At 46.4% G+C, this 16455-nt stretch overlaps 1 long non-coding RNA gene across 1 annotated transcript; it reads left to right on the forward strand.

The window, feature by feature from the left end:
• Positions 1–1312: 1312 nt before the first annotated feature.
• Positions 1313–7294, forward strand: LOC148044805 (uncharacterized). The gene is made up of 3 exons (XR_015697418.1): positions 1313–1435; positions 4374–4478; positions 7161–7294. It is a non-coding gene; the product is annotated as an uncharacterized LOC148044805 (long non-coding RNA).
• Positions 7295–16455: the final 9161 nt, after the last annotated feature.

Consider the following 16455-nt stretch of genomic DNA (forward strand, 5'->3'; position numbering starts at 1 on the left):
ATGTAATTGCAGGCCTGACACATGCACGCATAGATAGTCAAATAGGTAATAGCATTAGGCTGCAGATGTAGTGGCCTAGAGGTAGAGCTCTCGCCTCACACTCAGGAGGCTGTGAGTTCAATCCTAGGAAGAGGCAGATATTTCTCTCTCTGGGCACAATGAGAATATATCTGCTGAAACAAAACTCTGCATTGGCGACAAGAAAGGCATCCAGCCAGCAAAAATTCTGCTAGCTCCATTCAGTTGCCCAGACTTCACCCTGCAAGGGATTATGGGGTCATTAAAAGAGGATGATGATTGGTGCTAGGCTGTAGGAGCCAAGCAGATGGTGGAGAGGACCATCCATCAGGTACACCATGGAAACCTGAGTTCAAGCTGCTGAGAACTGAACTAGAGAGAAAAGGAAGAAATAAAACTTTCCCTCCAGAGCGGGACATCAGGGAGACTTGGATCCAGAAGGTCTGATTAATGCAAGTCCTGTTGATGGGGAAAAGACTAATGGGAACCATTCTCTTCTCAACACAGGCTTGTTTGGAACAGGAGGAGGACTTCTCGGTGGTCTCCTTGGAGGTGGAGACAAAGGCGGTGGAGGACCTCTTGGTGGTCTCCTTGGAGGTGGAGACAAAGGCGGTGGAGGACTTCTTGGAAGTGTCCTGGGAGGTGGAGACAAAGGCAGTGGAGGACCTCTTGGTGGTGTCCTTGGAGGTGGAGACAAAGGCGGTGGAGGGCTTCTTGGTGGTGTCCTTGGAGGTGGAGACAAAGGCAGTGGAGGACCTCTTGGTGGTGTCCTTGGAGGTGGAGACAAAGGCGGTGGAGGACTTCTTGGAGGTGTCCTGGGAGGTGGAAACAAAAGCGGTGGAGGACTTCTTGGAGGTGTCCTGGGAGGTGGAGACAAAGGCGGTGGAGGACTTCTTGGTGATGCCCTTGGAGGTGGAGGACTTCTTGGAGGTGTCCTGGGAGGTGGAAACAAAAGCGGTGGAGGACTTCTTGGAGGTGTCCTGGGAGGTGGAGACAAAGGCGGTGGAGGACTTCTTGGTGATGCCCTTGGAGGTGGAGGACTTCTTGGAGGTGTCCTGGGAGGTGGAGACAAAGGCGGTGGAGGACTTCTTGGTGATGCCCTTGGAGGTGGAGGACTTCTTGGAGGTGTCCTGGGAGGTGGAAACAAAAGCGATGGAGGACTTCTTGGAGGTGTCCTGGGAGGTGGAGACAAAGGCGTGCTTGGTGGTGTCCTTGGTGGGGATGAAGGTCTTCTGGGGGGTGTTGGGGGTCTTCTCAATATAACCAATGGAGTCCTACCTGGAGCTAGTGGTCTCCTGAATGGAGTTCTGAATCAGAAGCAACTTCTTGATCTCCTGACGGGTCAGAACGGTCTTCTTGGACTGACAGATGCCCTCAGCTTACTGGGAATCAGAGGCCGCGGAGAGCCATTCCAGTGGTGAGTGGATAAGGACCAAGAGGCCACTGCCGCCTCACCTGTCCTTCCAAATGTAGCTCCGGGGGCATCCCTCGGTATCCCTACCTGCTCACACAGGCACAGGTAATCCTCAACGTACAACCACAATTGAGCCCAAAAGCAAGACGGTTGTTAAGCGAGCTTTCCCTTGTGTTACGACTTTTCTTGCCACAGTTGGGAGATGAATCACTGCAGTTCTTAATCAATCAGAATGGAGTTCAGGGGACCTTGGAGGTCTTCTAGTCCAACCCCTTGCTCAAGCACGAGGCTCTATACCATTTCAGACAAGTCTCTTTTTAAAGCCTCCAGTGATGGAGCACCCACAATTTCTGGAGGCAAGCAGTCCTGTCCGTCTGTCTGTCCATCCATCCATCCATCCATCCATCCATCCATCCATCCATCCATCCATCCATCCATCTATCTATCTATCTATCTATCTATCTATCTATGAATCATACCTACTTACCTACATATCTTCTATCTATCTATCCATCCATCCATCCATCCATCCATCCATCCATCCATCCATCCATCCATCTATCTATCTATCTATCTATCTATCTATCTATCTATCTATCTATGAATCATACCTACTTACCTACATATCTTCTATCTATCTATCCATCCATCCATCCATCCATCTATCTATCTATCTATCTATCTATCTATCTATCTATCTATCTATCTATCAATCATACCTACTTACCTACATATCTTCTATCTATCCATCCATCCATCCATCCATCCATCCATCCATCCATCCATCCATCCATCCATCCATCCATCCATCCATCCATCCATCTATCTATCTATCTATCTATCTATCTATCTATCTATCTATCTATCTATTTATACCTCTGGAACGAGCTCCCCGTGGAGATCCAGACCCTTACTACCCTCCTGGCGGCATACAAACCAATAACCGAAACGAAACAAATCTATCTATCTATCTATCTATCTATCTATCTATCTATCTATCTATCTATCTATCTATCTATCTATCTATCATCTATCTATCTATCTATCTATCTATCTATCTATCTATCTACCTACCTACCTACCTACCTACCTACCTTCCTTCCTTCCTTTCTTTCTTTTCTTTCTATCCATATCTATCCATATCTATCCTGCCTACCTTCCTACCTTCCTACCTATCTTCTATCTATCTTCTATCTATCTATCTATCTATCTATCTATCTATCTATCTATCTATCTATCTATCTACCATCGATCTATCCATCCTAGTGGCTGGATGGGACCTTGGAGGTCTTCTAGGCCAACCCCCTGCTCGCCCAGGAGACCCATTTCAGACAAGCGGCTGTCCGTTCTCTTCTTAAAGACCTCCAGCCAAGAAGCACCCACAACTTCTGAAGGCGAGCTCTTGAGTTAGTAACATGATTGTGAAGGGAATCCGGCTTCCCCATTGACTTCACTTGTCAGAAGGTTGTAAAACGGGGATCATGTGAACTCCCCCCCCCCCGGGAGGCTACATCCATCACAAATACGAAGCCAGTTGCCAAGCATCTGGATTTTGATCACATGACCACGGGGATGTCGCAGTGGCTAGAGTTCAGGTAAACAAATGGTTTAAGTTCAGGATGGCCTGTTGGTCTCCTCCCACTCAAAGCCGCCTGAATTTCAGCTCCTTGAATTCTTGCCGGCTGAGGAGTCCCAAAACATCAGGGGAACATCTGCTTGAGAAGGGTGGGATTTATTGCAGGGGAGATGCAGGAGAAAGTTATGGGAAGCATCTTTCGATATACGGCTCGGAACGGCTTCGCATTGTTTTCTTCACTGAAAAATATCCTTCGCGTTTTGAGCTGGGAAAAATAAATCAGATCATGGAGGGTGAGAAAACGCCCGGCTGTTTCCTGCAGACATAATCCCTCACCTGGAAAGTCCGTGTGTCTAGATAGAGACTAGAAGATGCCGGTGAGCAAAGCATCATAAATTTCTCTCCAGATAAAGAAGATTATTTCGAGATAATTCACAGTGCAGGACGAGCTGATTCTCCACGCGGAGTGGAACTCCATTATTCACGCCAGCCTCGTGGCGGCTGATTTGAATGTGAGGTTGTTAAAAAAAAAATCACACAGATGCTACTACAGGTAGTCCTCAACTTATCACAGTTCATTTTAGAACCGAAGTTATAATCATCATCTTCTTTTAATCCCTTGCATCGGGGTGAAGTCTGGGCAACTGAATAGAGATAGCGGACTGTTTACTGGCCGGCTGCTGTCCTGTCACCCATGAGGAGTTTTGTTCAGCAGATATATTCTCATTGTTCCCAGAGAGAGAAATATCTACCTCTACCTAGGATCGAACTCACAATCCTCCGGATTGTGAGGCGAGAGCTCCACCTCTAGACCACCGCACCACTGCTCGAAGTTACAATGATATGAAAAAAGTGACCATTTTTCACACGACCGTTGCAGCATTCCCGTGGTTGTGTGATCAGAATTCAGCGCCTTGGCCACTGGCATGTACTTATGACGGTCGCAGTGTCCCAGGGTCACGTGATCCCCTTTTGCGACCTCCTGACAAGCAAAGTCAATAGGGGGGCCAGATTCACTTAGCGACCATGTGCCTGTCTTAACAACAGCAGTGATTCACTTCACAACTGTGGCAAGAAAGGTCGCAAAATTAGGCAAAACTCCCTTAACACACATCTCGCTTAGCCGCAGAAATTTGGAGCTCTGTTTTGGTCATAAGTCGAGGACTACCGGTAGACCTCCCCAGGTGACAAGTGAGATTCCGATCGAAAGATGATCACTTGATAGATCCCTTCCCTTATCGAGCAAAGGGGATCCCTTGGCAGATAGAAACGAGGGGGACCGGTGAAGGCAACTTGAAAAGCCAAGGGCAATTTTGGAGTGACCCCCCCTTTCCTCTTACTCTCTTTATTTCCTTCCCTTCGTAGGCAAAATTTACTGAACATTCATTTTATCAGAGGATCGTGGAAGATGGTACCCGGGACGCGGTTAATCCTCAACTTCCAATTGCAGATCGTCATGAAATTGCCAGGGTGAGTCATTAGGTGAACTTGCTTGAGGGAGAAAGGGCTGTCAGGCCTGCCCCAATCTGGTCCCTTGGAAAAGAGAAACCCTCGACTCCCTTTGGTTTAAAGCAAACGGCTCTTTTACTAGGGATGTTGGTTGCAGTAAACTCGAACCGGCTCTGAAATCTCCCAGGCTCACTAGATACAAAAATAAGGTGTAGGTTTCCCCCCAGCTCATCCCTCCTTCCCCCCCCCCCCTGCCATGAGCAGTCCGTTTCCAGACCAGAGTTCGCCAAGATGCTTTGAGAACTCTGAAATGTTTGGGGGTAACCCACATATTTCTCAGGGTGCCCGGCTGGGGGATTTGGTACCCTGTTTCCCTGAAAATAAGACAGGGTCTTCTTTTGACCCCCGAAATAAGCGCTTGGCCTTATTTTCGGGGAAGTCTTATTATTTTTGAGGTGCAGGAGGAGGTGGGGAGCGTGGTCACCTCATGGCTGCTGCTGTGCTGCGATATTTTCAGGGAGGGTTTATTTTAGAGCATGTGCCCAAAAGCTCAATTGGGCTTATTATTCTGGGAGGTCTTATTTTCGAAAAAACAGGGCAGTACAAAGAGAATGTTTTATCATCTGTCATTCTCCCAAATTCCAATCGCGTACACACAAACCTTTATTGGCCTTTCATCTTTCCCCCTTTCTTCCTCCTTTCGTCCTTCCCTTTTCCCCCTTCCAGCTTTTGATGGCAGGATGCCCGTGAGGCGCCCAGCCGAAGTAGTGAGGAAGGGTCTGGACTTGAATGGGGAGAGACCCAGATTTTGTCGGGATTTTGTTGGGAGCCGTGGTGGCGCAGTGGGTAGAGTGCAGTACTGCAGGCCACTTCAGCTGACTGCTAGATCAGCAGGTCAGCGGTTCAAATCTCACCGGCTCAGGGGTTGACTCAGCCTTCCATCCTTCCGAGGTGGGTAAAATGAGGACCCCAGATTGTTGGGGGCAATATGCTGACTCTCTGTAAACCGCTTAGAGAGGCCTGAAAGGCCTATGAAGCGGTATATAAAAATCTGCTATTGCTATTGTTCCCCTGATAGATGTGGGATCTCCTTGGTGACTACTCGTAATGAGTATCTCTCCATCTCTACTGAAGACTCAATAAGGAGGAGTGAAGAAGGGGAACTGGACCAATTGAGGAGAGAGACAGGACATAAAAAAATAGAGTAAGGTTGGAAAGGACTTTGAGGGTCTTCCAGTTCAAGCCCTGGAATACCAATCTGGACAAATGGTCATCCAGGCTCTTCTTGAGACCCTCAAGTGATGGAGTACCCACAACATCTGGAAGGAAGCTATTCCATTGATTAATTGTTCTCACTGATGGGGAAATTCCTTCTTGATTCTTATTTGGTTCTCTCCTTCATGAGCTTCCATCTCTTACTTCTTGTCCTGCCCCCAGGTGCTTTGCAGAATAGGTTGACCACCATCCCTCTTCTCTGTGACAACCCAGGTTCTGGTCTCCATCTTAGCCGGAGAAGCTTCCTGAGAGATTTGGGCTGAGTTCTCCCTCTCATTCAAGAGGGAGTATTGAGGAAATTGCTGGATCAAGATGAAGGAGACTTGGGTTCCCTCATAGTTCTCTCCTCACTCATAGAGGTTCCAGTCCACTCTTGGCTATCAAGTTCTAGAAGAGGTCAGTCACTCTCTCTCAGCCCAGGCGCCTACAGAAGGTCGTTGTGGGGGGAAATAGAAGGAAGGGGAGCCATGTCTGTTACAATGAGCTTCTGGAGAACCTCAACAAACCAACAGATCTCTTGGCACCATTCTCCCTTGAACGTGTTCTCTCACTGGTACAGAGAGGGATATTTTAATTGATAAACCAGCTTGGTGGCCAGAAATAAGAATTAGAATAGAATAGAGCTGGAAGGGACCTTGGAGGTCTTCTAATCCAGCCCCTTCCTCAAGCAGTAGACTCTATACCATTTCAGACAAGTGGCTGTCCATCTCTTCTTAAAAGCATCTTTTAAAGCACCCACAACTTCTGAAGGCGAGCTCTTCCACTGGTTGATTATTCTCATTGTTAGAAAGTTATAGCAATATAGCAATAGCAGTAGACTTATATACTGCTTCATAGGCCTTTCAGGCCTCTCTAAGCGGTTTACAGAGAGTCAGCATATTGCCCCCAACAATCTGGGTCCTCATTTCACCCACCTCGGAAGGATGGAAGGCTGAGTCAACCCTGAGCCGGTGAGATTTGAACCGCTGACCTGCTGATCTAGCAGTAGCCTGCAGTGCTGCATTTAACCACTGCGCCACCTTGGCTCTCTACAGAGAAGTAGAGTTTCTCCCTAATTCCAGGTTGCTCCTCCCTTGATGCGTTTCCAACAATTGTATATTATCTGAAGGCTTCCCAGTTTTTCCCCACCCTGTTGTAAGTTCAAGATCCTGCCCCCACAATCACAGGCCCACCCCATGGTCCAATCTCCCACTGCCACGCTGGCAGCTTCCACCCATCCAGTTCCGGTCGGTTGCAGAGACAAAGGGTGACCTTGGCTTTCTAGAAAGGAATGTTTTTATGGCTGCATTGCATCTCACTCCGTACAATCCCCCCTCTCGTTTTCCCACCATAGAAAATGCCTAGTAGAAGAATAGAAAGTGTGGAGGCCGAAGACCCAAAAGACAAGATGGCTGCAGGCCTGACGCCTTCCCTATTTGTCTTCAACAGGCTGCTGTTTCGGACTATCGCCGTGGATGTGGACATCACTGCAGACCTGGCCATCATCCAAGACAAACCTGGTGACCTCAAGTTGGTCCTTAATAATTGCAAAAAGCTTATGTCTGGTTTTACCGTCAAGCTGCCTCCAAGGTAAGCTGGCAGAAAGGAGGGGAGAGAGGTGGGGTCTAAGGATCCATCCAGGGGGGCCAGGGGCTGCCTCCACACCATATTCTTCCCAGGCCATCCTGAGACCCAGCGGTGTTATCTAGGCAAAATTTGGGGAAATTTCAGCAGCTTAGTTGGGTGAGCTCAGATCATTCATGGTAGAAGGGTTGAGAGAAGAGATATTGTAGTACTGTAGATGGAGGGTGGGGGAGAGGGAGACAGATAGATAGATGAACAGACAGACACATGGGAATGATAGATTGGGAGGAGAGAGAGATTCAGTAGGTGATGTAGATAGGCAGACAGATAGACACAGAGATAATAGATGAGTAGACAGACAGACAGATATGGATAGAGAAATGGGTGAGTGGATAGATGATAGGATGGATGGATGGATGGATACAAACAGACAACAGGAGGAAATTAGATTAGATATAAGATAAATAGGTGATAGATAGGTGATAGATGATGATAGATGATGATGGTAGATGATAAATAGATAGATGGAGAGAGAGAGAGGTGATAGATGATAGGTGACAGATAAGAGATGACAGATGATAGATGGTGATAGATGATAGGTGACAGGTGACAGATGACCAGAGATAAATTGATAGATAGATAGATAGATGGATGGATGGATGGATGGATGGATGGATGGATGGATGGAGGGAGGGAGGGAGGGAGATAGATAGATAGATAGATAGATAAGATAGATAGATAGATAGATAGATAGATAGATATAGATAGAAGATAGATAGAAGATAGGTAGGTAGGTAGGTAGGTAGGTAGGTAGGTAGGTAGGTAGGTAGGTAGGATAGATAGATATGGATAGATATGGATAGAAAGAAAGGTATGTATGTATGTATGTATGTAGGTAGGTAGGTAGGTAGGTAGGTAAGTAGGTAGGTAGGTAGGGAGAGAGAGAAGAGAGAGAAGATATGTAGATAGAAGGTAGGTAGATAGGTAGGTAGGTAGGTAAGTAGGATAGATAGATATGGATAGATATGGAAAGAAAGAAAGAAAGAAAAGAAAGAAAGAAAGAAAGAAAGAAAGAAAGAAAGAAAGAAAGAAAGAAAGAAAGAAAGAAAGAAAGAAATACATAGTTATGGATAGAAAGATAGACAGACAGACATAAATAGACTGCATAGACAGACAGACAGGGCAAAAGTAAATAGTAAATGCTGTGTAAAGGAAAGACTTTAGGGGTCTTGTGAGGTCAAGTGATCTCACAAGAGGTGCAGCTTTCTTTCTTTCTTTCTTTCTTTCTTTCTTTCTTTCTTTCTTTCTTTCTTTCTTTCTTTCTCCCCCCCCTCCACTTGGAAGCTGGGGGCTGGTCCCCTCTCCTCTCCAGGGGAGCCGAAACGCCACTCAGCTCCTCACTAAATGACCCTCCGGTTTCCTTTTCTCCGCAGCCCGATTTCCTTGCTGGTCAGCAACGTGGTCAACTTGTCATTCAGAACACCCTGCCTGGAATGGTGAGTGACCAGATACCCCACCCCCGGAGGGGGAGGGGAAGCTGGAAGAATAGGTTGCAACCCGCCTGCAGTCGTCTTCCCGGCTGACCTTCTCCTCCAACCTAGAGATCTGGAAGAATCACAGAACAGGGAATCCTAGGGGCTGGGAGGGGACCTTGAAGGTCATCTAGTCCAACCCCTGCTTGAACAGAGAGGCCTACTATACCAGTGGCTCTCAACTGTGGCCCATTTGTGTCATCCCAGGAAAGCTTGAAGAAATATTGGGATTTAAATCTTGAGTCTTGAAGAAAAGGTTGAGGGTCGTCTGCCTTATACCATTCAGAATAACAGACACAAGGAGTCCTCGGCCTAACGACCACAGCTGAGCCCAAAATGTCTGTTGCAAAGAGAGAGAGAGAGGGTTGTTAAGCAAATTTTGCCCTGTTTTTACAACCTTTCTTACCACCGTTGCTAACTGAATCACTGCCGTTGTTAAACTACTACCATGGTCATTAAGTGAATCTGGCTTCCCCCCATTGACATTGCTGGTCAGAAGGTCACTAAAGGGATTTTGTGACACCCCCCCCCCCGGGACACTGCAACTGTCATAAATGCGAGTCAGTTGCCAAGTGTCGAAAATGGTCACAAGTCACCTTTTTCAGTGCTGTTGGAACTTCAGTCACTAAATGAACTGTTGTAAGTCAAGGACCCTCTGTACATGCCAATCGCCAAACACACAAATTTTGATCACGTGAGCACGAGAACGATGTCGTAAGTCAGGAAAACAGTCCTAAGTCATTTTTTTTCACAGCTGCTGTGACTTCGAATGGTCACTAAATGAACTGTTGTAGGTCGAGGATTACTTGTAACAGAGTTGGGAGGGGCTTTGGGGGTCTTCTAGCGCCACAGTCCGCAAAAAGTATGGCGGCCCCAAGAACTATTAAGGGAGGAGCTGCCTTCACCCTCTTTCCCCCGCACAATCTAAACTGGGCCACTTCCTCCTCCTCCGGAATGCAGCCCCTCCCTCCCGGGAATCCAGACTACATTCCACACCACCTCATCAGATCTCCCAACTTTAAGAGAGTAGCAGAATAACAGAATCGGAAAGGACTTTGGGGGGGGGGTGATAGAGGCCGCTGCACAACGCGCATGAAGATGAGCGATGCGTATTCACATATGTACGGCGTTCTGTACTGAAGCTACCTGAGGGAACATTTTAAAACTCAGTTCAATCCACTAATAGCGAGCGATCTGATGTTTTTGTACGACAGATATACAGCGGTTCACTGTACGAAAAAAGTCTCAAAAGTGTCCCCAAAACTTCTCACTCCATCGCCCCCATATGGCCCCCCCCTTCCGTTCCTTCACCCCCCTGAAAAACAAAATCACCCAGGTTAAGAACCCCTGGACTAGATGACCTCCAAGGTCCCTTCCAACTCTGTTAATCTAATCTTGTCCAACCCTCTGGCCAAGCAGGAGACCCTTGATCATTCTGGACAAATGGCTGCATTACAAAAAGGACACACACCTACACAAGGAACCATATTACAACATCTATACCGGGGACCAGGAGGCAGGCCTGATTTAAATTAGCCTCTTGCTACAAGTTTCCAATCTTTTTTTATTATTATTATTACTTAATCCTGGAAACAAGGACCTCTTTTGAAGGGGGAAAGAAATGTGCAAACACAAAGAGGGGACATTTGACGCGGTACATTTGCAGAAAGTAAATAGATTGGTTCACGTCTTTTCCGGAGTTTTCATCCAGAAGGCTTAACTGCCTTCTGAGAACTCATGTTCTCAGCCCATCAGTCCATAAAGTATCGGGATGTCCTATTTTTACATCTTAACTCTCAACGGGTGATATCTGGCTGTTTGCCAGCCAAGCCCTGGTAGGTTTTTGGTGATTAATGAGACGAGGCGAAGGGGCCTTGAGGTTTGATCAGATGCAGATACAGATGAAGAGAGTTGGAAGGGACCTTGGAGGTCATCTACTCCAACCCCCCAACCCCAAGCAGGAGACCCTACTGCACCATTTGTGACAGGTGACAGTCTAGTCTCTTCTTTTTTATAAAATAATAATAATAATTTGTTCCCTTTCAAATTCATTCATAGATATACATTCTTATAATTGCTATTTAACATTTGTCTATTCACCATCGTCTCTATACTTATTTTTACACATATACAGAATATACAGTACAGTTTGGGTCTCTTTCTTGCCACCCTGTTGCCTCCATCTTATTTGCAACAACCTTACTCCTTCCGTCTTCTCAACCTCCCTTCTCTACCTTCTTCCTTACTCCTTCCTTCTTCCCCTCTCTTTCCCCTCTCCTCCTCCCTTCTCCTCTTTCTTACCCTCTCTCCTACTCTTAGTCCAGTCTCTTCTTGAAAGCTTCCAGTGATGATGAAGCTCCCACAACTTCTGAAGGCAACTTCTGTTCCATTGGTTGGAAGGGAGCTTGTAGGTCATCTAGTCCAACACCCCCCCCCCACCCAAGCAGGAGACCCTGCACCATTTCTGACCACTGGCAGCCCAGTCTCTTCTTGAAAGCCTCCAGGGATGAAGCTCCCACAACTTCCGAAGGCAACTTCAGTTGATTGTTCTCACTGTCAAAAAGTTCTTCTTTGTTTCTAGGTTGAATCTCTCCTTGTTCAGTTTCCATCCATTATTCTGTGTCTGGCCTTCAGGTGCTTTGGAGAATAACTTGAAAGCCTCCAGAGATGAAGCTCCCACAACTTCTGAAGGCAATTTCCGTTCCATGGGTTGATGGTTCTCACTGTCAGGAAATTACTCCTTGTTTCCAAGTTGAATCTCTCCTTGGTCGGTTTCCATCCATTATTATTCCTTTTCTGGCCTTCAGGTGCCTTGGAGAATAGGTTGACCCACTCTTTTAACAGATTAACAGAGTTGGAAGGGACCTTGTAGGCATCTAGTCCAACCCCCTACCCAAGCAGGAGACCCTGCATCATTTCTGACAGAGGGCAGTCCAGTCTCTTCTTGAAAGCCTCAAGTGATGAAGCTCCCACAACTTCTGATGGTTGATGGTTCTCACTGTCAGGAAATTCCTCCTTCATTCCAGGTTGAATCTCTCCTTGGTCAGTTTCCATCCATTCTTCCTTCTCTGGCCTTCAGGTGCCTTGGAGAACAGCTTGACCCCCTTCCTCTCTGGGGCAGCCCCTCAAATATTGGAAGACTTCTATCATGTTTCCCCTGGTCCTTCTCTTCCCTAGACTAGCCAGGCCCAGTTCCTGCAACCGTTCATCGCATGTTTTAGTATCCAGGCCTTTGATCATCTTAGATAGATTCAGATTAACAGAGTTGGAAGGGACCTTGTAGGTCATCTAGTCCAACCCCCCCCAAAGCAGGAGACCCTACGCCATTTCTGACAGATGCCAGTTCAGCTTCTTCTTGAAAGCCTCCAGGGATGAAGCTCCCACAACTTCTGAAGGCAATTTCCGTTCCATGGGTTGATGGTTCTCACTGTCAGGAAATTCCTCCTTATTTCCAGGTTGAATCTCTCCTTGGTCAGTTTCCACCCATTCTTCCTTCTCTGGCCTTCAGGTGCCTTGGAGAACAGCCTGACCCCCTAACTCCTCTCTGGGGCAGCCCCTCCAATATTGGAAGATGCTCTCCTGTCTCCCCTGGTCCTTCTCTTCCCTAGACCAGCCATGCCCAGTTCCTACAACCATTCATTGTATCTTCCAGTCCCCTCATCACCCTGGTTGCTCTTCTCTGCGCTCTTTCCGGAGTCTCAACGTCTTTTTAAAGATGCACAAGGAGAGAAGGGACCTCGGACTAAAGAGAAACTTCATAACAGTGAGGACAATTAATCAGGGGAACAGAAGTTGCCTCCAGAGGTTGTGGGCGCTTCATCATAGGAGGCTTCTAAGAAAAGACTGGGTGGTCACTTGTCTGGGATGGTGTAGGATCCCCTGTTTGAGCAAGGGGTTGGACTAGAAGACCTCCGAGGTCCCTTCCAACTCTTTTTTTTTTCGGTTTAAAAGTTTTTATTTTCCATTTTGTCATTTTCATACACTCACATATATACTGTGCATAGCCGGGGCCATACAACATTAAACAATAATCACAGCAATTCCTCTTGTCAACAATTCCCCCCCAAAAATACAAACCCAATATACCTCTTCCCCTCTCCATACACCTCTTTCTTCCGCCCCCCTCTAACTTTCTATCTTCCCTCCATCATCCCCCTCTACCCTACTTCCCCTCCCCCTCTACCCTTCCTCTCTCCCGATCCACTCCCTCCCTTCCTTCTCACCCTCCCTCCCATCCTCTCTCCCGTCCCTCTCTACCCGTCTTTCTTCTATCCCACTCCTCCTCCCCTTGGTGTATTTCCACTATATGTCAGTGTACTTAACTTATCCTATTTTTACAGAGAAATTATAGAAAAACAGTATACATGTGAAGTCATATTACATTGGAATCTAGCCTAGTATATATCCCTCCCTCCCCCTCTCTCTCTCCCTCTCTCTCTCTCTCTCTCTCTCTCTCTCTCTCTCTCTCTCTCACCTTCTATATTTCTGCTCTCTTCTAGTTCTGTCCCATATTTCAAGTCTGGTTCGACATCATCAATCTGCAACTCCAGATTCTCAACAGTAAGTTTTCTTTGCCTGCATAGGGGCACCTCGGGACCCTTGGGCGAACGTGACACTGAAGGGTCCTTGGTGGTCTCTGAGCTTGGTGGTTTTCTTGCAGGCTTTTCATGACCCAACTAGGGAACATCATCAGTATTGAAAGGGAGCGGGGTATGTGAAGAGGAGGAGGAGGAGGAAAAAGGGGAAGGAGAAGGAAGAGGAGGAGGACTGTAGGATGCTTGGCACTCTCTGAGCTTGAATGTTCTTCTTGCAGACGTTTCATTACCATACTAGGAAACAATATCAATGTTAGAAGGGAGTGCGGTTTGCAGAGAGGAGGGGAAAGAAGAAAGGATGGATGGATGGATGGAGGGAGGGAGGGAGGGAGGGAAGGAAGGAGGGAGGGAAAGGAGGAGGGGCACTGTGGGGTCCTTGGTGCCCCCTGAGCTTGGTGGTTTTCTTGCAGACATTTCATGGCCCAACTAGGTAACATCATCAGTGCTAGGAGGGAGTGAGGTTTGCAGAGAGGAGGAGGAGGGGGACTGTGGGGTCCTTGGTGGCCTGTGAGCTGGGTTGTTTTCTTGCAGACGTTTCATGACCTAACTAGGTAACGTCATCAGTGCTAGAAGGGAGTGGAGTTTAGTGGGGCGGGGAGGACTGTAGGGTCCTTGGTGCTCTCTGAGCTGGGCTGTTCTTGCAAACTTTTCATTGCCAAACCAGGGAACACAATCAGCATTGGAAGGAAGTGGGGTGTGCAGAGAGGAGGAGCGGGGACGACAATTATGGGGTCCTTGACCCATCTGCCCCCCAGTTGGAAAGGGAAGGCAGAAATAACACAACAGCAACCGAGATGGAAGGGGCCTTGGAGGTCTGAGGGAGCTGGATCTCCCATCCCGTGTAGGGCAAAAAGTGTGTGGAGGGGCCACGGCTGCCCCCTTCTCCTCAGTGGGGCGGGACAAGAGAAGGTGGCACAGGGAGATGAAGGGAAGGAATGGGGGGGCCCCACATTTAACCGTCTCCTTTGACCCCCACCCCCATTGCTTTCCCCCCTTCAGAATACTTCACCTTTGGGCTCTTGGGCAAAATCCACACCGCCCTCTCCACCATGCCGATCTCATCCGGGTATTTCTCTGAGCTGGATTTGAAGGTAGGTGACACGAATCGGTGGGCTCTTCCTCTTGGTCCTTAGGGGCTCCCCACCCCTCTCCCCACTGACGTCCCCCCACCCCTGGCTGAGAATCAAGCGCAATACTTATGCAGGACAAAGAAAAAGCTATACATAAAATTATATTTATATATCTTTCACCAGAAAGATTGGCAAAAAAAATGTTTAAAGATAAATCAACCAAGTGTTGGAAGTGTCACCAGACACCAGGATCATATCATACGTATGTGCAGAGGCCCAAAAAATATTGGGCAAAAATTTGCATGTGGTTGGAAAGGATGCAGCATATTGATTTAAAGCCGGAACTGTTTTCGTTGGGTTGAGAGCCGAGGTGGCGCAGTGGTTAAATGCAGCACTGCAGGCTACTTCAGCTGACTGCTATCTGCAGTTCGGCGGTTCAAATCTCACCGGCTCAAGGTTGACTCAGCCTTCCATCCTTCCGAGGTGGGAGAAATGAGGACCCGGATTGTTGTTGGGGGCGATATGCTGACTCTGTAAACCGCTTAGAGAGGGCTGAAAGCCCTATGAAGCGGTATATAAGTCTAACTGCTATTGCTATTGCTATTTTATCAGAGAAATGTAGTAAAGAAAATGTAGTGCATATTTAGTTTTTCATGTAATAACTGCAGCTAGAATTGTATTTGCACAAAACTGGAAGAAAAAACTCCCTCCGAGGGAAAGGTAATTAAAACAAATATTAGACTCTGCAGAAATGAACAGATGAAGGCTGGCAATGAAAGAGAAGGAAAAATCAGTGGCTTATAAGATACGGGGATATTTTTTATCCCTGAATAGAAAATGAATATAGACGAAAAGAAACAGAAAATTGAATAATTTGGGAGGGAAAAAAAACCCGTAGAATTATAGGGGAGGAGTTGAATGAAAAGGCAATTGAAATGTAAATGTAAAGACAAGATAAAAATAGATTTAAAACGATTTAACTGTTAAATATGATGGCACAAAGACTGTATCCATGTGACACACGGTAAGATTCATGATGGAAGAGAGGCGATGGGGAAATAAAAATAAAACTTAAAAATAAAATTATAGATAGATAGATAGATAGATAGATAGATAGATAGATAGATAGATAGATAGATAGATAGATAGATATAGATATATAGATATATAGATATATAGATATATAGATATATAGATATATAGATATATAGATATATAGATATATAGATATATAGATATATAGATATATAGATATAGATATATATAAAGCGAAGGCCTCGCACAATGATGAAAAATTGCTGGGGAAAATAAAAAGGCACAAAAACCCAACAATATGTAAGGTGTTGACAAAACCCCCAGAGGATGATTTCTGATTTTCTGTCTGCAGGAGAAGCCATTCCCAGGATTCTTCCTCAACTGGCTCCTTGGCCGTAAGTTCTTGGTGGTCTCCTCTCCCTTCCGCACCCAGGCCTCCCAAAGGAGTTGGACTACAAGTCCCATCCTTCCCAAGAAGCAAGCAGAGGGAGAGGAGAGGGAGCCCTCTCTTTCCCCCCCCCCCCCACACACAAAAAGCCTTTTATTGGGGGGGGGGTTAAAATGCTTTCTTTTTTCTGTCTGTCTTTTTATTTTTTTGTCTTTCTTTTTTCTGTCTCTTTCTTTCTTTTTCTTTCCTTTCTGTGTCTGTCCCTGTTTCTTTTTTCTGTCTCTTTCTGATTCTTTCTTTTTTCTGTCTGTCCTTTTTTTCTATTTTTCTCTGCGTCTGTTTCTGTCTTTATTTTTTCTTTCTTTCTTTTCTGTGTCTGTCCTTATTTCTCTTCTAATTCTTTCTTTTTTTCTGTCTCTTTCTATTTTTCTCTGTGTCTGTTTCTGTCTTTTTTTTCTGTCTCTCTTTCTCTCTCTTTGCTTTTTTTCTCTGTGTGTGTCCATCTTTTTTCTGTCTATTTCTCTTTCTCTTTCTTTCTTT

This window comes from Thamnophis sirtalis, unplaced genomic scaffold (genome assembly GCF_051295495.1).
Source record: "Thamnophis sirtalis isolate CommonGarterSnake01/CBP01778 unplaced genomic scaffold, rThaSir2_p1.2 scaffold_7, whole genome shotgun sequence".
Classification (NCBI taxonomy): domain Eukaryota; kingdom Metazoa; phylum Chordata; class Lepidosauria; order Squamata; family Natricidae; genus Thamnophis; species Thamnophis sirtalis.